At 59.5% G+C, this 23459-nt stretch overlaps 1 protein-coding gene across 1 annotated transcript in view; it reads left to right on the top strand.

Moving 5' to 3' along the window:
- The window catches only part of GNG7 (G protein subunit gamma 7), a 127938-nt gene that overhangs the window by 91211 nt on the left and 13268 nt on the right, over positions 1–23459 (top strand). The window contains exon 3 of the mRNA XM_075535389.1: positions 11661–11699. The gene's annotated coding sequence lies outside the window, so the exon portion shown is untranslated. The remainder of the gene's footprint in view (positions 1–11660; positions 11700–23459) is intronic.

The raw sequence follows: 23459 nt of genomic DNA, 5'->3' as shown, positions 1-23459 counted from the left end.
GGCAACGTGGTAGGGCGAGATGAGCCTGTCCTGTCCTCTCGAGACGGGCTTACTCTGCTCAGCCTGATGCTTCAAGGCTGCGTGCTGCTGTGGGTGGGGCTTCGGCCCTCTGTCGGGCTGGGCAGCAGTCCACCGTGTGGCTGGACACCATCTGTGGGCGGGCACCTGGGTGATGTCTACCTTCCTGCTGTTGTGGACAGTGAAGGGGGTGTGTCCAGCATTCTGCGTGCACCCTGCTTATGCTTCCTGGGGTTGGGGGAGCATCTCTAGGCTGGGGCTGCTTGGTCACCCCAAAGGGTTTTTGGCGGCCGGGTTTTCACAAGTGGATCTCCAGGCCTTTCTTCCGACGTGCAGCAGTGCACGCAACCCCCACTCCCACCCCCGGCAGCTGAGCATCCAAGGGCTTTCTCTGTTTTTAGGGGACACACAGAGTCGTCAAGGACCAGGCAGTAAAACAACAACAGTGCACACACACACACACACACAGCCAGGCTGTCAGCTCGCCACCTGCACACCCAGGTGGTCTCTCTCACGGGGACCTCAGAGCCTGGGCCCTCCAGCCCCAAAGCAGTGGGGCAGAGGAGGCTGGGTGTCGGGGGGAGTATGGGGCAGCCTCCATTACCCCCGGGCCCCATTTCAAACATGGGGGACAGTTGCACGCACCTCCCTGGTGCACTCCGAATCCTTGGTGCCTGCATCCTTTGCGGGATCTCCTTGGGCTGGAAGGGGTCCTGGTGGCCCCGTGGTTCAACACCTGGCTGCTGACTGAAAGGTTGGCAGTTCAAACCCACCCAGCAGCCTGGCAATCTACTCCCATCCAGGGGCCCCATGGGGCAGCTCTCCCATCACTCAGGGTCACCGCATCGATTCTACAGCACCCCGCACCACCACAAGAGGATCTTAAGGGAGCCCAGCGGCACAGCGGTTAAGCACCAGCAGCTAACAAAAAACGCTAGGGGTTGGACCCCACCCCTGGGGCACAGGAGAAAAGACCTGGCAATATGCTTCCCTGAAGGTGACATGAAAGGGACGTAAAGGTGCCGCCTCCTTCGGGTGTCACCCTGTGCCCGGTTGCACCACGGGGCTGCTGAGAGCGAGAACCGACATGACCACGTATGTCTAAGCTATCAGGTCCTCCTGTCAGAACGACCACAAGGGGGGTATCTTTCAGAAACAGACATGTATTTTCTTACAGTTCAGGAGGCAGGCAGTCTAGCTGGAGAGGAAGGCTCTCTCCCTCTGTGGGAGGAGGAAGGAAGGCCTCTGCCTCTCCCCTCCCCCTTCCTTCTTTGCTGTTAGGTCTGTTCTATAGCTGGGAGGTGGCCTCAGGCCCAGCCCTGGGCTCATCCGCCTCGTCCGCATGGCAATGGCAGCCCATGCCCAAGTGGGGAGGGGACCCCAGCACAGGGGTCAAGGTCGACAAGTGTTGACACCGTTTCATCCATGAGCCTGATGGTGATGTCCCTGGCTAGGGACCCAGGGTGATGACTTAAATGGTGAGCCAGAGGAACGTCTTGCCTGCTGCCGGCCAGTTGGCAAAGAGCAAAGAAGCAGCATCTGTGGGGTGCCTCTGCCCCTCCCTCATTCTGCGGGGTCCCTTCACCGTGGCCCATCCTCACTGCCCTCACAGGCACACCCCCACCCCCACCCTGCCACCCACCCAGACAATTCCAGGCTTAGGGTCCAACCAGCCTCGGAACAAGTAACTGTCCCCATTCCTCTCCTGATCCCCAGCCACCTTGCTCCCTTCCTGCCACCCAGGAAGAGAGAACCCCAATGCCAGGGCATGCTGGCACCACCGTGGCCACCGGTTGGTCCCTGATGGGCAGGACAGGGTGACAGGGCCGGGCCGAGAGCCCAGTGTGGCTGGGAGTGGCCTCCATGCCCAGAACTAGTCCATTCACAGTGGCCTGTACCAGGTGCCACTCTGCCCTCCAGCTGGGTCTGCCCTGCCCGGAAGCCTGGATGCCAGGCTGCCCAGCCCACTGTTGCCTGCAGCCCTGGGCCCTGGCCACAGGCCCTGTCCGGGCTCCTGCATTCCTGGGATGTTTTTCCATTCAGGTCCTCCTCTTCCTCCCTCACCCAGCATTTCCCGGCCCCCTGCAAACACTGGGCCCTGGCACAGGGCTAGTGTTTCCATGTGGGGCGGGACCTGTGAATCCATATCCCGTGATCAGGGTTCAAGGCCCTGATCAGTCACCTCCCAGCCGGGTAACCTTGAAACCTTTTACCTGGGGTACCGTCTTTACCTCCACCCAGTCCTGCAGACATGGGGCAGATCCTCTCGGGGTGGGGGGACACTTGGGCTTCTTGAGCAGCATCTCTGGTCTCCACCCACTTCTTGCCAGCAGCACCTCCCGGTCATGACACCCACGAACGTCTCCAGAAATGTGGTGTCTCCATGGGGCCAAGTCACCTGGGGGAGGGACCTCCACTGACCACCACGTTGGCATCCACAGGCTGAGTGGGGACCAGGGGGCGTAGATCACAGAGGCTGGAGGGTACCCTGGTCAACGCCATCTGACCCTGCGGGGGTTCATTCTGGTGTGTCTGCGTGCTGGGCTTGGGGTCTGCTAGGAGGCTGTGAAGGACAGTGCAGCCCCTGTGTGTGTGTGTGTGTGTGTGTGTACGTGCGCGTGTTTTGAGTGAACTGGGCTCGCAGCTGCTAGGAGACCGTTGAGGACGCTGTGAGGCTCTGCCTGTTTTCCATCTTCCTAGCTCAGCCTCCTGGGGGCCTGCCTTGGAGAGCTTTAGAGAAAGGTTGGGAAAGGCAAGGAGCCGGGAGGAGGGAGGCCCCCTACGGTGCGCGCACACATGTGCACACACACGCACGTACACATGAATGTCCCCTGCACAGGATCACGGGGCTGTGGTTGAGCCCGAGCCCCCACCTGCCAGTCACCTTGGCCAACGTGAGAGGGAAACAAACCCTGGCTGGTCCCCGTGAGCGGGTGGGCGGCCATCCAGCCACAGACAGAGCCCAGGGCGGCGGGGCCACTGCTGGGGGGGCCAGGGTCTAGCAGGCGGCACCCACGTCTGGGGGCTGGGATTCTCGGGACAGAATCTCAGGTCCTGGTGGTCCCAGTATTCTCGAGGGGTTGAGGCCTACCTCTCGGGCGGGTGTGGGCGGCCGACAGATCTCTCTGGGGGCCGAGTCCTGACCACGGAAGCCAGCTCCCGTGGCTGCGTGCGCATTAGCCTGTGGCTGTGAGGTTGTGCCGGGCCGGTTCCATTGCATAGTGACCCCGGCACAGCAGACTAGACACCCTCGGTCCAGCGCCAACCTCACCGTTCTTGTTACGTTCAAGCGCATACTTGCAGCCACTGGGTCTGTGCGGGGCGCAGCTGACTCTCAAGCGCCCCCCCCCCCCATGTGCTGGGTGCAGCTGGGCTCCACAGGGCTTTGGGTGGCCAATTTTCAGGAGGCCAGGCCTTTCCTCCAAGGTGCTTCTGAATGGACTTGAACCTCCAACCATTGGTGTTAGTCGTTGCCCTCAACCAGGAGTCCCTGCTGACCCCGTCCACTGGACAAACTTGGGGTCCACTGCTAGGAGGCTGTGTGTGTGTGTGTGTGTGTGTGTGTGACCGCTGCCCCACCAGCTTTTCCACAGAAGTAGGGAGCCAGGCTTTCCTTCTGAGGTGCCCCCTGGCTGGACTCAAGCCCTCCAACCCGAGTTAGCAGCTGAGCAAGCACTTTCCCACCGGGGTGGGGCGGGGTGGGGTTGCTCCCTCTCCAACCTGGAGGAGGAAGTCTGAATGCAGGGTGTGGGTGCTGCCCGCACTGACCCCACCCCTTGTCTCTCGCAGCTTCCGGCTTGTGGCTGCATCAGCCCCAGTCTTCGGCCTCTGCCCTCACGTGGCCCACGCCTCCCCGTGTTTGTGTCTGCACCTGTACCTGTTCTGACCAGCCCCCCCCCCCCACCTCGCGCGCCAGGCTGACCTCATGTTAGCAGATGAAGCCAACGAACCCGTTTGCCTTGGCGGCTCCGTGTGGTAGCAGAGCTGACCGGAGCTCCGCAGGCCTGTTTCGTGCCTGTGATCAGAACCACCTCATCAGGTCTTTCTTGCGTGGCATCTCAGGGTGGGTAGGAACACCAGCCTCAGTGAGACCATGCTTTCGACCCTCCCAGGGGCCCTATTCCGACTGACAAACTGATGACACCTTCAAAGGTCTGATTTCCAAATGAGGTCACGGTCGTGGAGCCGGGGTTGGGGATAGAGGTGCCCTCTGGGGGCACACAGGTCAATGTCGTGCCTCCCCCTGCCCCCAGGTGCTCCATCATTCAGTCTCTGTCTGTTCCAGTCACCCATTCTAGGTCCAGCATTCTCACCGTGTGTCCCGCCTCCCCCCCACACACACACACATCCACAAGAAAGCATGTACCACGTCTCTCACGGCCATCACTGGATGCCGACTCACAGCGACCCCACAGGACAGGGTAGGAAGCCCTACCTGTCTCCTTTGGAGTGGCTGGCAGGCTCAAACTCTCGACCTGGCAGTGAGGAGCCCAGCGCATCACCATTACGCCACGCGGGCTCCTCCGCACACGCCTAGTTAGGTTACAACATGACATCTTAGCACTGGTCCCTGGGGACCCACGTTAAATGTGTTTTCATTGCTGCTTTCTCTCCGATGGAGGCGACTCTGTTTTATTTTGCTCGTGTTGGGGGTTGGCCTGTGGAACCCAGGGTCGGTTAGTCCATGGAGAGAGTAACTAGGAGTTACGTAGGATTGCGACTGAGGGGTCGTGGGGAGCTTATAGGGGTGGGCACAGGGAAGGAGAGAATGTTCCAAAATTGATTGTGTCGACCATTGCCCAACTCTCTACTGTAGTCAGACCGCTGAAGTCTCCGGTCGTGAATCATATGCCAAGAAAACCGGTTAAAAAGAAAGAAAGCCTCCCCTCCTCCAGCCTCCAAGCCCCAGGCAACCACTAATCCCTCTCTGTCTCCGTGGCTCTGCCTGCCCCGGGCCGTTCACATGAGCGGAGTGAGACACTGGGTGGCCTCCCAGGCCTGGCTCATTCAACCCAGCATCCTGCTTTTCTGGGGTCCAAGGCAGAGCTCTGTCACTGTTGGCAGCTGAGCAGTAGCCCCCGTGTGGACGGACCACGGGGTGCTCGTTGTGCTCCGGGATGGGCATGTGGGTGCTACGAGGATCAAGACGAACAGTTGTCACTAGGGTGTGCCTTTCCTTCCTGGCTCGCCTTCTCCTTCCTCCCGGGCCACGTGGTGACTCCACGCTCCACGTCTTAGGGAGCTCCCGTTCCTCAGAGAAACACCCTGTCATCGGCTCAGACCTGGCCCCCTCTGCCTGAGTTTGTAAATAAAGCTTTATTGGCACACGGCCATGCCCTTGTTTTCGGCTGCTGTCCCCGCTTAGCTCTGTCGGTCGTGTGTTGAGGTAGAAGGCCTCTCACGGGGTTTGCTAAGCTGACATCTTGGAGAGAACAGGTGACCAGGCCTTTCTTCTGCAGGACTGCAAACCCACCAGCTGGCTGCCCGGTGCTTTACCTGTCGGGGCCGCCAGCGCACCTGTGTGCTCTACCTCAGCAGGGCCTAGCAGAGCAGCACAACACAGACCATCAGCCTGCCAAGCTGACGGACGCTCGCCCGGCGTTTCGCAGAGTGTCTGCGCACGCCTCACCGCACGGGAGATGGACGAGGTCAAGGATCCCGTCTTGCAAGGGGACCTGGCGGCAGAGTGGTCACGTGTTGGGCTGTGAGCCTTAAGGTCGGCAGTTTGAACCCGCCAGCGGCTCTGAGGGAGAACAACAGGGCTCCGGCTCCACCCTGTCCTGTAGGGTCGGTGTGAGTCGATGGCAGGGAGTTTGGTGTCGTGGTTTCTTTTGGATCGGGACCAACACACACGGAAGCAGCCGTCAGGAAATCAAACGATACGCCGCGTTGGGCAGATCTGCTGCACAAGAGATCTCGAAAGGCTGCAGAGCAAGGATGTCACTTTGAGGACCAAGGGGTGCCTGACCCTGGCCAGGGCATTCGCGACCGCCTCGCGGCACATGCGAGTTGGACCCTGCAGAAGGGAGGCGGCGGAAGGCCCGATGCCTCTGGAGGACGGACGGCGCAGGGGAAGACTGAAAGCACGACGCACTGCCCGTGAAAGCAAACGGGTCTGTCTGCGAAGGAGTGCAGCTGGGCTTCGTCTCGGGTGCCTCGGACGTGGGATCGGGAGAGACCAGTCCTTGGAGAAGGACGTCATGCTCGGAAGAGCAGAGAGGGACCGAGAGGAGAGGAGGACCTTGCAGGAGATGGACGGACACCGTGGCTGCGACCGTGGGCGGTGTTTCCTCCCATGGTACCTCCGTCTGCCACGAGTCAAGTCCGACTCAACAGCACCTAACAAAACCCCCAAACCTTCACCCAGAGCCCAGCACCGAAAAGCTTCCCAGCGCAGGAGTCTGCTCCTTCAAACCCTCTAGCCCTGCTGCGCCCCGACCCTCCCCAGCACCGAAGTGTTCGCAGGAACTGACACATGGCTCCCCTGGACCTCCGGCCTCCTCGGTCTCCTACTGAAGGCCAGCCGGCTTTGCCCAGGGGGGCTCTCCTTCGCCTGCCCCTGCTTCTGCTGTGATCCCTTGCCCCCTCGATTCGTGGGACCCCCGTGCACAACAGGATCAAAGACTGCTGCCTGGCCCAGCGCCATCCTCGGGATCAGCGGCCAGGCCGACTGCAGGATCCCTGGGGTGGTCATGGACCAATCTCAGGGGATCGCCAGGCCTGGCTTTCTGAATCTGTTCAGCATCACTCAGAAAACTCACAGCCATCGAGTTGATGACTCACAGTGGTCCGATAGGTGAGGGTGGAATGGCCCCGGCTCTTTTTTTTTCTTTAACATTTTATTAGGGGCTCATACAACTCTTATCACAATCCATACATACACATATATCAATTGTATAAAGCACATCCGTACATTCTTTGCCCTAATCATTTTCAAAGCATTTGCTCTCCACTTAATCCCTTTGCATCAGGTTCTCTTTTTTCCCCTCCCTCCCCGCTCCCCCCTCCCTCATGAGCCCTTGATAATTTATAAATTAGTATTTTGTCATATCTTGCCCTATCCAGCGTCTCTCTTCACCCCCTTCTCTGTTGTCCGTCCCCCAGGGAGGAGGTCACATATGGATCCTTGTAATCAGTTCCCGCTTTCCAAACCACTCACCCTCTACTCTCCCAGTATCGCCCCTCACACCCCTGGTCCTGAAGGTATCATCCACCCCTGGATTACCTGTGCCTCCAGCTCCTATCTGCACCAGTGTACAACCTCTGCCCTATCCAGACTTGCAAGGTAGAATTCGGATCATGGTAGTTGGTGGGGAGGAAGCATTTAGGAACTGGAGGAAAGCAGACAGTCTTGCCTTTCTCCAGAGGAGCGGCTGATGGTTTCAAACAGCTGACCCTGAGGTGAGCCGTGAGGTCACCCCAGAGCGTAACCACTGTGGCGCCAGGATGCCCCAGCAACATGCAAACCTCCAGGGACTGACAGGCAGGGGGATGGCTCAGCAGGAGGACGGACGGCCCCCAGGGTGGGGAGTCAAGTAAGGAAAGTCGCCTGGGTGGAAGGCAAGCATTCCAGCACCCACCACAGAGAACGGGAGCCCCCCCCCCCCATCCAGTGTCAGCTGTGCTTCAGGGGAGAGACCCAGGCATGGTAAACTGAGGCAGAGCAGGCTGGAGGTGGGGCTTTCCGGGTTCTCCATGCGTGTCCTCATGTGAACCCCACCTCCTTCCTTCTGGGGGCTGTCTTCTCTGCTCTAAGTGCCCGCCAGGGCCTCTCCTGGAAGCACTTAAAAATAGATCGTTTACTTTTTAAAGAAACAACTGTGAGAAGCAGCGGTGAGAAAACTGCTACAGACACACACACACACACACACACACAGCCTGAGGCCTCTTGGGGCCGGAAAGGAAACCCAGGTGGGATGCTGCGGTGCTGGGGGTGGAGGAAGGTAGCCTCCTCCTTGGGCAGTTCACTGGACAGCACTTTCCCAGAATGCCGCTGGGCTCCTATAGCCTCCCTCTCGCTTCCTCCCCTGGGCTGCCCACCCCTTCTGCCCCTGTGTCCCACCGTGAGGGCCCCCTCTAACTCAGACCCCTGGCCCTCGGGCACAAGTCTGTGTGTGTTCATTGTTAGGAGCCAGGCTCCCTGCCCTCTGGTTGGTTCTGACTCATCGCAACCCCAAAGGACAGAGTAGACCTGTCCTTGTGGGTTTCTGAGCCTGGAGCCTTTGACAGGCAGCTGATGGATTCGAGCTGCTGTCGATGCCGTTAGCAGCCGATGCGTAACCCACTACACCACCAAAACAAAGGAGTCGATTCTGACACATAGCGACCACGTGCGACAGGGTGGAAGTGCACCTGCGGGTTTCCAAGACCGTCTTACTTTGTGGTCAGCAGCCCCGTACTTAGCCCCGGTCCACCAGGTCTCTGCCCTACTCCACCACCAGTGAGTACCAGAGCCGCGTCCCACTGACAGCTCTGAGCACCTGCCGGGTCTACAGCAGCTGCCCTCCCTGTCCTGCTGAGACTTGGGGTCCTGCTCTGGGGTGGGGCATCCCAGGTACTGTGGATATGGAGGTGGGGCATCCCAGGGACTGTGGACAGTGGAGGTGGGGCAACTCAGGTACTGTGGATATGGAGGTGGGGCATCCCAGGGACTGTGGAGAGTGGAGGTGGGGAATCCCAGGTACTGTGGACAGTGGAGGTGGGGAATCCCAGGTACTGTGGAGAGTGGAGGTGGGGCATCTCAGGTACTGTGGATATGGAGGTGGGGCATCCCAGGGACTGTGGAGAGTGGAGGTGGGGCATCCCAGGGACTGTGGAGAGTGGAGGTGGGGCATCTCAGGTACTATGGAGTGGAGGTGGGTCTTCTCAGGAACTGTGGAGAGTGGAGGTGGGGCATCTCAGGTACTGTGGATATGGAGGTGGGGCATCCCAGGGACTGTGGAGAGTGGAGGTGGGGCATCCCAGGGACTGTGGAGAGTGGAGGTGGGGCATCTCAGGTACTGTGGATATGGAGGTGGAACACCCCAGGGACTGTGGATAGTGGAGATGGGGCATCTCAGGTACTATGGAGTGGAGGTGGGTCTTCTCAGGAACTGTGGAGAGTGGAGGTGGGTCTTCTCAGGAACTGTGGATAGTGGAGATGGGACATCTCAGGTACTGTGGATATGGAGGTGGGGCATCTCAGGTACTGTGGAGAGTGGAGGTGGAGCATCCCAGGTACTGTGGAGAGTGGAGGTGGAACACCCCAGGGACTGTGGATAGTGGAGATGGGACATCTCAGGTACTGTGGATATGGAGGTGGGGCATTTCAGGGACTGTGGACAGTGGAGGTGGGACAACTCAGGGACTGTGGATATGGAGGTGGGGCATCCCAGGTACTGTGGATATGGAGGTGGGACATCCCAGGTACTGTGGAGAGTGGAGGTGGGGCATCCCAGGGACTGTGGAGAGTGGAGGTGGGGCATCCCAGGGACTGTGGAGAGTAGAAGTGGGGCATCCCAGGGACTGTGGAGTATCAAGGAGCATCTCTGGTCTCCATGCCAGTAGCATCCACCTCATCAATGACAACCGCATGTGTCCCCAGACTTCATCCAGCATCCTCCTGAAGCACTGGACTGGGGGCTTACCCTGTCCCCAAGAGACTCTGCTTCCCATGATCACCTGACCTCCAACACCGAGGTCTGTGGCCACATTGGCAGCCACACACTGAGTAGGGGAGATCACAGGGGCTGGAGACAACTGTCTGGCCCAGCAGGAGTCTATTCAGTTGCAATGGTGTGAGGTAGGATTGAGGTCAATTTTTGTATTTTGTTTTGGTTTTTCTAAACCATTTCACTTTTGCTACTGCTATCAGGGGGGTGGAGGCCAAGGATTCTTCATAGGATGCAGGACAAACCCCACAGCAGAAATGTATTCGGCCCCAAATATCAGCAGGGCCGAGTGGGGGGAAACCCTGCCCCCCAGCCTCCTCCTGCCTGCTGACAAGCCATGGGGCCTGCAGCTCCTGGAGAGCTGGGTCAGATCTAAGAGGCTCCTGCAGGGCCTGGGGCTCTTGAGCTGGCGCTGATGATGCAAGGTGGCCCCTCAGCCCCTCAGTGGCAGCAGAGAGCAGACCCCTATGTCGGTGGAAAAATCCTGTTTGGAAAGGAAGAGGGGACTGGGCAGCGAGCTCTGGTGACCACGGGACTGATGCCTGGGGACACCCTTCCCTTGTGAGCCCGGGCTGGGCCTGGCCAGCTCCGGAAGTCAGGCAGGCTGCAGGTTTTCTATCCTCTCAGCAGGCCAGCTGCTGTGTAATGAGGCCTGGGGCTCGAGAGGATGCACCCCCAGCTTCTCATAGAGTGTGGTCGTCATCCTGGGTGGGGGGTGGGAGGGGGCTCTCTGAAATAGCAGAACTGGTCACTTTGTCCCCTGGACCGTGCAGAGCCCACCTGGCATGGCCCAGGGCAGAGGGACCCCGGAGCTAACTCAGGGTGCTTAGGCAGTGATTGGGGGCCATGTGTGGGTGTCGTAACTTGGGGGTGCTCCTAGCATCGAGAGGGTGGAGGCCGGGGATGCTGCTCAACACCCCGCAGTGCCTAGGCTGGTGTCACCCAGGGAGGGCCTGTGTCAGATGGGAAGAGACCTTGTGCTACGTATTTGGAAAATAACTCACTGTGATACCAGTTCTTGCCGCCCACGAGGCCCCGGCCAGTTCCCCGTGGAAGGGCCTTCCTAGGAGCTTGCTAGGCTTTCCCTTGGAGGGGCCTTTGAACCTCACTGACACAAGAAAAGACACCCCGAGGGCCCACACATGATGGCTTGCAGGGGCTGGTGGAGGTGTGCCCGGGTCAGCAGATACCGCAGGAGCAGTGGGGTGAGGGCTGCCGTCCAGGCCCAGGGGCCCCCATGTCACCCACAGATACTGGTGTCAGAGGGGTTTCGGTCCTAGTCTGCGCAGGGTCCTCTCCCTGAGTGGCCCTCATGTAACCCCAATCCAGCACCAGGGGCCCATCACCAGCACCCCCCCAGGGCCCTCGTCATCAGCCCAGCCTGCCCCCCACTCCAGCCAGGGCTCCATCACCAGCCCCCCAGAGGCCCATTACTAGCCCCCCACCCCCATAGACTCTCATCACCAGCCTTCCTCACGGGGCCTTATTTCCTGTTCCGCTGACCTCCGGCCCAGGGCAGCCAGCATCCAATTCCCTCTCCTTCCTGTCCCCATATACCTGTCACTGCTTCCATCCGGGGTTAATTGGATTGCCCCTCGAGCCTGCATGTTCCACCACACGCCCCTCACCCCCTGCCCTGGCACGTGGCTCCCTCAAAAGTAGAAACCGAGATGGAAAAACACCCCGAGCAGGCCACTTTCCAGCATGTCCCCCTCCGCTCCGGGCTCGCCCTCCCCTCCTCTGGGGCAGTCACGTGCTGAGGGGTGGGGGCCTTTTTCCTACCCGACGCCTGGCTATCCCCCTGGGAACTGGGGCAAGAGGAGTGAGCCCGAGTCTCGGGGAGCCTGTGGCCATTTCTAACTTGCCTGCTGCTTTCTTTGGGGGCAGCAACCCCTTCCCCTGAGAAAAGCCGGGTGTGTGTGGGGGGGGTGTCCCCGGCTCCCGTGGGAAAATCACGTGTTTGTGACTTTGATTTTCCTTCTTGCTCCGCAGGTGTGTGCAGGGCGGGGCCTCTTGGGAACACTCAGAAAGGTACGTGCCTCAAGGCGCTGTCTTGGGGATGGCTTGGTTTCTAGAAAGGAGCCTCCAAGGTGGGGGGTGGGGCTGGGAGGGAGCCCCCTGCGGAGCGGGAGGGCTTGTGCCACAGGGAAAAGAGCACTGGACTCAGAGGCAAGAACCCCGAGCTCAGGTGCCAGGCCCCCCCCACCCCACACACACACCTTGGGCGGCCCTGCAGCCCACACCTGCGACGCCCGGTGTCAGTCCTCGGAGTGGCTTTTGGTCTGGTTCCTCCCGCTGTACCCCCACACTCACAGTGATGACCCTTCCCGCCTGACCGGCCCAGGGCTGCCGAATCCTGTACCCACACCCACCCCACTCCCCGGGGTTGGCTTTTCACTGGCTAAGTTCTCACCAGTCCATGGGCAGGCCTTCCTTCTGAGTCTGAGTCTGGCAGCGCCGAGGGGCCCTGCTCAGCATCCCTGCAGCAGGAAGCGCTGATGGGAAGCAGGTGGGGGGTGGGTGGCGAGGCTGGACAGGAGCTGTGCTGGCAGAGCATCGGGACAGGAAGGTGGTGGTGGTTCTGGGTGCTGTCAGCCATGGGGCAACATATCACCTGTCCTCATCCATTTCATCTCCTCGGAGCCCGTGGTTGGGGCTGTGGTGGCTTGGCTGTCTCACTGGGGCTCCCGGAGTCCCCGCGGGGCGGCACCGGACTCACTACTTGGAAGACTGGAGGTGTGAACCCGCTTGGCAGTGCCACGGAAGAAAGTCCTGGTGGTCTGCTGCCACAAGGCGGTGGTGGTTAGAAGCCCTCTAGTCGGTTCCGACTCACGGCAACCAGACGTACAGCAGAACAACAGACCACAGCAGCGCCCGGCCCTGCGCCAGCCTCGCCGTCGTCCTGTTTGAGATGCTTGTCATGGCCGTCTCCGTCCATCTCATGGAGCGCCCGCCTCTGTCTCACCACCCCTCCACTTGACCAAGTGCGATGCCCTGCTCCAGGGACTGGCCTCTCCTGCCAACACGCCCCAAGCCCATGAGATAGAGCCTCACCTTGCTTGCCTCTAAGGCTGTCGTTCTTCTGAGATAGATCCGTCTGTCCTTTTGGTGCCCCGGGATCTGTTCGACACGCACTGAAATGCACGGGTTCTCCTGTGGTCTTCGCGATTCCGTGTCCACCTGTCACCTGCATCAAGGTTGTTGCTGCCCTTAGGTGCCATTGAGGCAGGTCCAGCTCATAGTGACCCCGTGCCCAACAGAGGAAGACACTGCCCGGTCCTGCACCGTCCTCACCATCCTTCCTTCCTGCGCCTGAGTCCACGGATGCAGCCACTGTGTCCGTCCGTCTCGTCGAGGGCTTCCTCTTTTTCGCTGCCTCTCCACCGTACCAATCATGATGTCCCTCTCCAGGGACTGGTCTCTCCTGACAACACATCCGAAGTACGTGACAAAGTCCCACCATCCTTGCCTCTAAGGAGCGCTCTGGCCGCACTTCTTCCGAGACGGATCTGTTCGTTCCTCTGGCGTCAGTCCATTGGTATGCTCCGATGTATTTGCCCACACTGCCATCAAGTGCATCGATGGTGGAAGATGCCTGATCGATGGACTGAAGATAGAAAAACAGGTGATAGAAGACAGAGTTGTATGATAGATTGAAGGTAGATAAGTAAAGGTGGATGATAGATCGATAGATGGATGACAGGTAGATAAGTAGATGATAGATGGATGGGTGGTAGATAGAAAATAGAATATAGATAGAAGATACAAACAGATGGTAGAAAATAGACAGGTGATAGATTAATGAAAGTAAAGACAGTCAATGGATGCAGCAAAGGAAAGTAAGACGAAGACAGACAAATGTACACCTACAGATCAATAGAAGGAAAACCAGCTGTTGGAAGAAAGGTAATCTAGGCACGCAGAGGGAAAGCCTGACAGACAGACGGACGTCTCACTGCCCTGTTTCTCTCGAGCACTGCTTCCAGACGGACGTGGCCAACCAGCTCCGACTTGGCGGACGAAGGTACGTTTGACCCAAGCCATGGTCTTCTCCATTGGCTCACAGGCGTGTGCAGGTTGGACGCCGAATCAGGAAGACCGAAGGGGCCTGGATGCGTGTGGATGGTAGGGCCGGAGAAGACTAGCCGCAGCGCACACCAGGCTGTGCTCCTAGAGGCGAGGATGGCGAGACTCCGTCTTACTTTCCTTGGAGGTGTGCCCAGGAGAGAGCAGTCCCTGGAGGAGGACGGCATGCTTGGCGATGTGGAGGGGCAGCAAAGAAGCCCTCCACCAGGGGAACGGGCACTGTGGCTGCATCTCTGGGCTCAGGCACAGGAACCAGGGTGAGGACGGGGCAGCATCCAGGGCGAGGTTTTGCTCCCTGGCGCAGAGGGTCCCTGTGGGTCGGAGCCGACTCTTGATGGCACCCAACAACAACTACTCCCACACACAGCTAGGGGCGTCTCTAGGTGGGGGTGGGAGCCAGAGAACCTGAGAGGACACCTGGCCACCCTCCCAAGTGCCATGAGGATGGAGGAGCTGAGACCCACACAACTCCTTCCAGAGCCTTCTGACCACTGCCCGCATGCCTCTCACCACGCAAGATTATTATCCTCAACCCAGAGGAAGTTGGAGGATCAGGGGCCTCTCTCCTGAGATGGCCCCCTCCCCTTCCCAGCATGACCTCAGGAAGCTCCTCCACCCCTCCACCCTGCTCCCAGCCTGGGCTGCCTTTCTGCCTGAGGAAGCCCAGGCGCCAGGGAATGGGGGCGGCCAGAGAGGAGCTGTCGGCGGCGGGAGCAGGACCACACACTCGCCTCATTGTTCGGCATTCCGGGCGGGTCATCCAAACCTCATCTCGCCAGGGGCCCAGGGGAAGGCCAAGTGAACTCATTGTCACAAGGGCCCTCCCCCGCCCCTGCCCGGCACCCCTGCAGGCTGGGGGTTCCTGCCCCTTCTCTGCTTTTGGCCAGCCTGTACCCTCTGCCATGGGGATCCCCATCCCATGGGGTCAGCATCACTGCTGGGTGTGCTGTGGGTGTCCCCCTCTGGAAAGTTCTGTAAGAGGTGCTGAGACTCCACTCCCACAAAGGCTGTCATTGCTGGGTACCGACGACCCACAGTGACCCGGACCGACAGAATGAAACACCGTCGGGTCCTAGGCCAGCCTCACAATGGGTCACTCGGCAGCCACCGTGTCAGTCCATCTCACTGAGTCCCTCTCTTTCGCCGCCCCTCTGTCTTACCAAGCGTGATGTCCTTCGCCAAGGACTGGTCTCTCCAGATTACGTCCAAAGTATGGACGACGAAGTCTCCCCGCCCTTGCTTCTAAGGAGCATTCTGGCTGTTCTTCCTCTAAGACAGATGGTCCAGTCTTCTGCAAGCTGTGGCACATGCAACAGCCTTCTACCAGCTCACAATTCACGTGACCCAGCAGCCTCGGTCCTGGGAACATTGCACACACGCACACACACACACACACACGCATGCCCCGGGGGGTCAGAACAGAATCCTGGACCCCCACACTCACTGTTCACCAGAGAGGAAGGTGGCAGCCACCCAGGTGTCCACCACAGATGGGGTGCACCCACACGGTGGATGGCTGCCCAGCCAGAAAGAGGGCTGAAGCCCTGACCCACACTACCGCGTGGCCAAGGAGCCCTGAAAGCATCGGGCTGGAGGGAATTAGCCAGCGCCCAGGGGGCAAACACCGCCTTCTCGCCTGTGTTGTCCCTGGCATCTGTTGAGTGAGTCGGTGACAGAGCCCTGTCCCACAGAATGTCCCTAGGTTGTCCTCTGCAGGAGCAGGTCACCAGGCCTGTCTCCTGCAGAGACAAGTGGGTTTGAACCAATAACCTTTCCATGCACGGCGGGGCCTCCACTGCCGTTGAGCCAAATTACGGACTCCACATCACGAGGGTCTCCAGGCTGGTGCGGGACCAGCGGGTGCTCCCTTCCGCTGTGCTGCAGGTTGCTGGGCGCCAGCGCCGACTCGATGGCACCCAACTACAACTGCTATCGGGTGGATTCTGATCCACAGGGATCCTGTAGGGCAGCAATTCTCAACCTGTGGGTCGCGACCCCTTTGGGGGTCAAACAACCCTTTCACAGGGGTCACCCGATTCATCACAGTAGCAGAATGACAGTGATGAAGTAGCAATGGAAATAATTTAATGCTTGGGGGTCCCCACCACACGAGGAGCTGTATGAAAGGGTTGCAGCGTGAGGAAGGTGGGGAACCACTGCTGTAGAGGGTGTCTGGGGTTAGGCTGTACGGGAACAGACAGGGAACCCTGTCCATGGAGGGTATTACAGGACAGTGTTGATTTCACGGCGTGAGATGGGCTGTGTAAATATTTATATAATGCCCCTCTGATTCCTTATCCCTGAAACCTCAACATTGGTCTCAGTGGCTAAAAGAAGGGGAGGAAAAGTAGTACTGAATGGACGTCGAGCTTTTAATGACAAACAAGTTCAGCAAAAAGCAAACCAAAACCCCATCTGTACAGGAGCGCAGGCAGCCTCATCCCACTCCTGAGGAGCAGCTGGCGGGTTTGAACTGCTGACCTTGCACTGCCAGGGCTCTTAAAATAAAGGAATCTATCCAGACCAGGTGGAGCCCTGGTGGCACAGTGTCTATAAGCTTAGCTGCCAACCACGAGGTCAGCAGTTCGGAACCACCAGCCGCTCCCAGGGAGCAAGATGAGGCTCTTCTGCTCCTGTAAAGAGTTACTGTCTCGGAAGCCCACGGGGGTGGTTCCACCCTGTCCCGTAGGGTCGCTGTGTGCGTAGGCATCAGCTCAATGCCAGTGAGCTCTGCTTTCTGGGTTTTTTTGTTTGTTTACAGAAGCCAGAGGTTGTTAGTGGTGACTGGAGGTGGGAGGGGAGGCGGGTGGGGAGGGTGGAGAGCTTGTACTGAGAGCCCCTGAGTGTGTGTTGGGGGTGGGTTGATGTGGAGGAGGGCCCTGCCTTTGGAAGGAGGGGTCCGTGTGGCTGGGATGTTCTTAGGGCACCTTAGCTCAATAGGTGAATGAGTCTCCATTCAAATGCGAAGGCTGGCTCTGAGACCAGCACCCCACTGGGCTGGGGGACCCTTCCCCATCCCGCACTGAAGCCCACGTCACCCACCACCCTTCCTCCTTTGGCTAGGCCCTCAGCCACCAGTCCCAGGACCCCCAGGAAAACCCTCCCTCCGCCCCTTGGGCGTACCTGACACTGTTCATGAAGTCTGACAGGTGCTGGCAGCTCGACCTTGGCCTCCAAACCCTGGTGTCTGCACCCGGCATGGTGTCTGCACCATGCCATGCAGGGTGCAGGTGCCAGGAGCCCCATGGTGGCCTCGGCCTGCACAGGCTTCCACACCAGGTGGTACTTGCACGACCGGACACTTCTCAGGAAGGACAGCTTTGGGGTTGGGACATTCCTTAGATCCGGGTCCCGTACCCCTGGCCCTGAGGACATGGAGGCGGGGACTGGGGAGTCCTGGGCCCTGGGGTGCTGCCCAAGGAGTCTGTGACTGCTGCTGGCTCTGAAGATACAGACAGGGCTGTCTGTGGGGGTGGGGGGGCCAGACCTGGGAGAGACAGGACAGGGACTCCCCCTGGAGCCTCCAGAGGAAACCAGCCCCCTCCCGGCCAGAGAAGATGCTGGACCAGGGTGGACCGGCGCCTGCCTGGGGCTTCAGAGACTCACTCTCGATGGCACTAGAAAGCCTCCTCCGCCACCTGGCCCCCACCCCGTGCAGATCTTGAAAGGACAACTCCCTGGCCCTGCCCGTCTGATGCAAGCATTCTGTCATTTTAAGACACCCTGTTTGTGGTGTGCTCTAGTATGGAGCAACAAGAACCACCCCCCATGTGTGCCCCCTCCGCCCCCATCCCCAGGGAGTGTGTGTGTGTGTGTGTGTGTGTGTGTGTGTGTGTGTGATTGTCCTGCCCGGTGTGTGTGGTCGGTGGGCTGGGGCTGACGGAAGGGATTTTGCTTTTTGCAGGATGTGCAGGAGTTTCAGAAGGGGGGGTGGGAGTGGGTGGGAGTGGTGTTCCCACAGTCTCCTCTCCCTGCAGCCCGGTGCCTCGAGCTGCACCCCCACAGTTCTGTCCGGGCACGGGGCCAGGATGACCCTGCTTCCGCGGTGCTGGGAATCGGGTGTGAGCAGAGCCCGGCCGAGTCACCCAGCCTGCACACACGCTCACGTGAGCCGCCCCAGTCAGCGGGGACAGACGGCCGCCTTTCATGCCGCAGTGACTGCCGGCGGGCCCTGAGCCCCAGGCGGGTGGGGGTCGACACCCCCTGCTCTATTTCTGTCTCCACGTGGCACCTGACTCACGGCTTCTAAACAGGGCTGAGCCCACGCCCTGTGGCACAAAGAGAGGGGGCGTCGGGACAGTCACGAGGAGGCTCTGTTTTCGGGGCTGGGGGGCGGGGGGAGCTGCTCTTTCTCTTTTGAAATGTGTGCACAGCACAGAACTTTCTAGAACTGATTGCCCAGAGGCTCCATCCAAAGGTCACGGGGTCACTAGGGGGCAGAGCCCACGCAGAGGCCCCAGGGCTTGCTTGGGGAAGCCCTATGCTGGGGTGGGTGTACCCAGAGGGTGCCGTGCACAGTGGCCCCTGCACCTAGGTGGGCCCCTCGAAGGGGGCTCTGCATGGAGTCTGGGTCTTGGTAGATCTTTCCTGGGGTCTTCCATCATGGACAGGGGGGCCTGCAGGTGCCCTCCAGCCTCCTCGTGGTAAGCTCATTCCCTATGGACAGTCCAAAGCAGCCCCCACACTGCCCTGTCCCCTACACTGCCCACAGGGGTGCAGTCCTCTGTGCAGGACATCCTGTGCCCTGCAGAGCATTGACTAGCATCCCCCCATCTCCACCCACTCAATGTTAGTAGCACCCCCAATCACGTCACCCACAAATACTCCAGACCTCACCCTGTCCTCTGGGACCAGAATGGCCCTGCTCCCCTCCCAAGAAATCCTTCCTCCCCATCACCAGACCTCCTGACGTCCCAGGACGCCATCCACGTTGACGTCCATACACGGAGTGGGGACGAGGGAGGGGGAGATCCCAGGGACTGGAAGGTCCCCGTGGTAGACACGGCCCTTCCCAGCGGGAGGTTGGCGGTGCTGACCCATCTCGCAGTGCCATGGAAGAAAGGCCTGGCAGCCCGCTTCCGTAAGAAAACACAACAGGATGCAGTTCTGCTTGGCAACCTGTGGGGTTGCCAGGAGTCCAAGTCTCCCCAACAGCCGCGGAGATCAAACTGTGTTCTTCCGGACCATTGACGCACAGGACCCCTTCCCCACCCCTACCCCCACCCTAGTTCCCCTGCGCTGCTGGCATGGGCGAGTCCTTCTTGGGGGGTGGGGGACCTGGGCACCCCTGGTCTCCACCCACTCAATGTAAGTTATGACAGCCACAAATGTCCCCCGACACGGCCCAGTGTTGGGGGTGGGAGAGGGGGGGCTGGTGGGAAACCTTGCCCCTGTGCCTTCTGGCTTCCACAGTCTGATCTGTGGTCGCCATCCCTGCCCCCAGGCAGGCCTCCTGCAGCCCAAAGCATTCAGCAGGCGCTCACGCTGCGTGCAGGACCCAGATGCTGTGCGCACGTGGCCACGACGAGGCTCAGCCCTCCCCTACGCCTGCCGCCCAGGCTGCATCCCAGAGCCTCGCCCACCCACCCCCACACTGCCCCCGACAACCCCAACTTGGTTTGGTTTTGTTTTGAGATTATTTTTTACACCCCCCCCCTCTTTCAACCAAACACCCCGCCTCCTCTTCTCCCTGAACACCATGTACCCAAAGCAAACCCATCCCTCCGCGGGAGAAGCAGTTTGGACTGTTTGTCCTACAGAGAAAGGCGCTGGCTCAAGGCTTCGTTTTCTTTTCTTTTCCTAACGGCTGGCTGCGGGGGGGATAGGGGCTCTGCAGAGGGAGGACACCCCACACTGCAAGAGCTCAGCCAGCCGGAATTACGGCTGCCGGGCCCGGGAGGTTGGACAGCAAGAAACAGGCTGTTGTTGGCCGCTGCCGCGGCTTCTCCCAGGACAAGGCGTTGCAGCCACTGGCCTGCTGCCCCCCCCTCCGGAGGACATCCAGGAAGCCTGAGCCGGAGGCTGCGCAGCCCTGGGTGCAGGCTCCTGCGGCCAGCTGACTCACAGCCATGGCCACCCCACCCCTTACTGATGTGAGGCTGGATGCATGCCCCTTCCCACATCCAGGGGGCACTGTCTGCACCCCATGGGAGCCTCCGAGCTGGAATGACGTAGTTGCTGGTTCCCGGGCTTGGGGGGCAGGGGAAGGGGGGTGGCTCTGTCTGCAGGAAGCTCCAGAAAAAGGCTTGGCCCGTCCAAGCTGACAATGTTGTCAGAGTGCTCCTGGCAGCCAGGCAATAAAACGAGCCTTAAAAGGAATAAGAAGTCATGAGGCGAGAATATAGGGAATTGTGGGGGGGCTGTGGGGGGCACATGGGGACACAGGGAAGGTGCTGGGAGGATGCCAGCTTGTGGGACACAGTGTTTCTCATGGGTCAGTGGGGTCCCCTAGGCCTGAAGACCTTACCAGTGATTGCCTGAGGGGGGGGCGGCCACAGGGCAGTGCCTGGGGGGCATTTGTGACTGTCACTACTTACAGAGGTTCAGCCTGACATGGATTGGCTGGAGACAGGGGGGCAGGGGAAGTGCTGCTCATCACCCCACAGTGCTGAGGATGCCCCCCCACGCCCACCCTGTTTCTGCAGTGCCAGGGTTGGGGAGCAAAGGCTGTCCTGCTTGTGGCAGCGGGTCAGGGCTGGGTTCACCTGCCCTCTCGCTTGCTGTTTGGACAGAGCAAGACTCTGAGACCAGAGCAGTCAGGCAGCGGGCTCGTGGGGGGCCTGAACCCCGGGCATGATGTTCCGCAGCTAGTGCTTGCTACCCCAAGCTGCTTGAGGTGGGGTCAGCCGCTCAGGGTGGCCCCAGCCTGAGTGGGCTGTGGCCTTCCTGTGGGCCTGCTGAGTGGCTACAGGGCAGGGGACTGCACAGACATCCAGGGATGCGGAGCCCTGGTGGCACAGTGGCTAAAGCACCTAGCGACCAGCCAAAAAGTCAGTGGGTCCAACCTACCAATGGCTGAGAGAGAGATGAGACGGCACCCGTAAAGAGATTCCCGTCTCTTCAACCCACGGGGGCAGTTCTGCCCCGTCCTGCAGGGTCGCTGTGGGTGTTTCTGGGTTTGGAGGTTTGGTGGGCTCCTCAGGAGGGGCTCTGGGCAGCAGGTTTGCCTCAACTGCTGGCTGAAAGGCTGGAGCATCACAGAATAAAGGCCTGGCCGCTTGCGCCACCAGCGATCGGCTGGCTGGCTCAGACCTCACATTCCTGCCAGAGTCACGCTTTTAAAAAACATGAAACAAAAGCCCACGGGCCCCACGCTGCCTCCCTAGATTCCAGCCATGCCTGCTGTCTGCTTCAGAGAACATTCTAGAAGCAGCCAGCTGGACCCTGGAAGCCTTGATCTCACTGGGCCAACAGACACCATTTCTTCTGATCTCGAAACACAAAAATGTGGATTCCCTGCAGCCCTATGGCGCAGGGCACCCTGCCCCTGTGGGTTCCCCGGACTGCAACTCTTCGTGGCGGGAGAAAGCCTCGTCTTTCTGGTTTCGAACTGCTGACCTGGGGTTAACAATATAACACCAACCGTTACCGTCACCCCACCAGGGGCTCCTCTTAAAAACTCACTGTCGTGGGTGGGGGGGGAGGCTTAGTGGCTCTCACAAACTGGCTGTGGAAATGTGAAGTGGGGATCCCCGGTGGCTCCCCCCCTCCAGTCTTTGTGTGGAGTGCCAGTCCTCCCCCTCCCCCGCCCCCCCCCCTCGCAGAGCGCATTATTCACATTCCTGGCCTTTGACGGCACACAGCGGTGGCTTCCAGCAGCATCCCTGAGCTCACATTCCTGCCCTTCCGGGAAGACTCAGCAGCAGGCCGGCCAGGCAACAGCATGGCAGGGCCCCAACTATGACAGCTATGGCTGGAATTCCAAATCCGGGGATCTGGGTCTCTCCTGTCTTCCTGCTCCCAAAAGCACCTACATGGGAGGGGGAGGGGAGGCATCGGGTCTGTGCACACGTGTGCGTCCAAGCTCTTGCACCATCTGCTCCCCACCCCAGGATCCCAGGGGATGGCGAGGCCGCAGCAGAACCCCCTATACTCTGGGGAAGGCCCGCCCACTGGGCCCGTTCAGACCCTCAGCGCCCATCTCCTTGGTGACCCCAGGCGTGCAGAGAAGCTCCCTCGGGCTGGCCTGGCCATCATCTGGATGGAAGCAGGTGGCCAGCCGTGTCTTTCCAGGCCTGAGAGGTTCAGCGCTTAACCGTGAGCCCCAACCAGGGACCGGGAACCACTGGGATAACTTAGTAAAAATTGTAAAATAAAAATTACGCGTTGGACTGCGATCTGGAAGGTCAGCAGGTCGAAACCACTGGGAGCTTCTCAGGGGAAAAAAACAGGGACTTTCAAGTCCCATAAAGAGTTACAGTCTCAGAAACGGATGCTTCCTTCCACAGCGCATCTCTGCTCATGAGATGTTCTCGAAACTCGTATTTTGGCTTTCCTGGGCTTGGGTTTTCTCCCATTTCAGTCTGAATTTACATAATGGACAATGGATGGTCTTTTCTGCAGTCGCCCCCGGTCTGGTTTTGGCGGCTGAAATGGAGGTTAGAGCCCTGCATGCCCCCCTGGAGGAGGGCTTGTGTAGAGTCCCTGTTGGTGTGTGTTGGAAAACAAGGTATCTGCTGTGAAACAGTCGCTGGTCTTGCAGAACTTTATCGTGCGGGGTCCCCGGCTTCGTCCCTGTCACCAAGTCCGTGTCTTCCGACTAATGTTCCTCCCTCTTTGTTTCCAATGGTTGCACCCCAATCTCCGACGCCGGTCGATGCATCTTGGTTGCGTTTTGATCAGTTTCTGACGGGAGCCATGGGTGAACGTCTTCAGCTCCTCCGTGCCGCTGGCATTCCCCGGAGGAGCCCTCGTGGTGTGGGGGTCAGGCGTCGAGCTGCTAACTGCAAGGTCAGCAGTTCGAAACCACTAGCTGCTCTGTGTGAGAAGGAGGAGGCTTTCTGCTCCCTTGAAGGGTCCCGGTCTCTGAGACCCACAGGGGCAGTTCTACCCCGTCCGATCTGGCTGCGGTGCGTCAGGATCGACTCTGGCAGCGTGCGCACTTTGGTATGGAGCCTCCGTGGTTGGTGTAGACGTGTGAACAGTAGCTGAATGGATGTCTTTGTATGCAGCGAGGTATTATCCTCTCACAGACAGCCTTGGACTTCACCCTAGATCTTGATACGTCCTTCTCGACGATGAATAGGACGCCATTCCTCTTGAATCCATCATTCCTGCCTCAGTCAACCATATGACCGCCTGATTCAGAATACCACTTTCAGCCCAGGTCAGCTCCGTGACTCATGCCCAGAATATCGATCTCTATGTCTTCCCGTTCTTTGTTGACGCCTTCCAGTTTTCCTAGATGCCCGTTTGCTACGTTCCAAGTTCTGATGATTGGGAGTGTTCGCAGCTCTTTCTTCCCATTGTGAGTTGTGCCCCATCAGCAGATGAAGGTTTTATTCTCAAAGGCTTTTCTCCATCCACCCACCCACGCACGTCATCCTGGCCCACGCTGCTTTGAGGGGGCAGCTCCACCTCAGTCATCTTCCGAGCGCTTTCCCACCCGGGGTGGGAGGAAGGGCTCTGGCAACACCCTGCGGCCGTGCAGGAGGTTTTCCCTGTGTGGCGACTTTGATGTTGTGTCAGCGAGGTTTTTAGTGGTGA

Source organism: Tenrec ecaudatus, chromosome 1, assembly GCF_050624435.1.
Source record: "Tenrec ecaudatus isolate mTenEca1 chromosome 1, mTenEca1.hap1, whole genome shotgun sequence".
Classification (NCBI taxonomy): domain Eukaryota; kingdom Metazoa; phylum Chordata; class Mammalia; order Afrosoricida; family Tenrecidae; genus Tenrec; species Tenrec ecaudatus.
The sequence above is the reverse complement of the archived record's forward strand: the minus strand, read 5'-3'. Positions and strand labels throughout refer to the sequence as shown.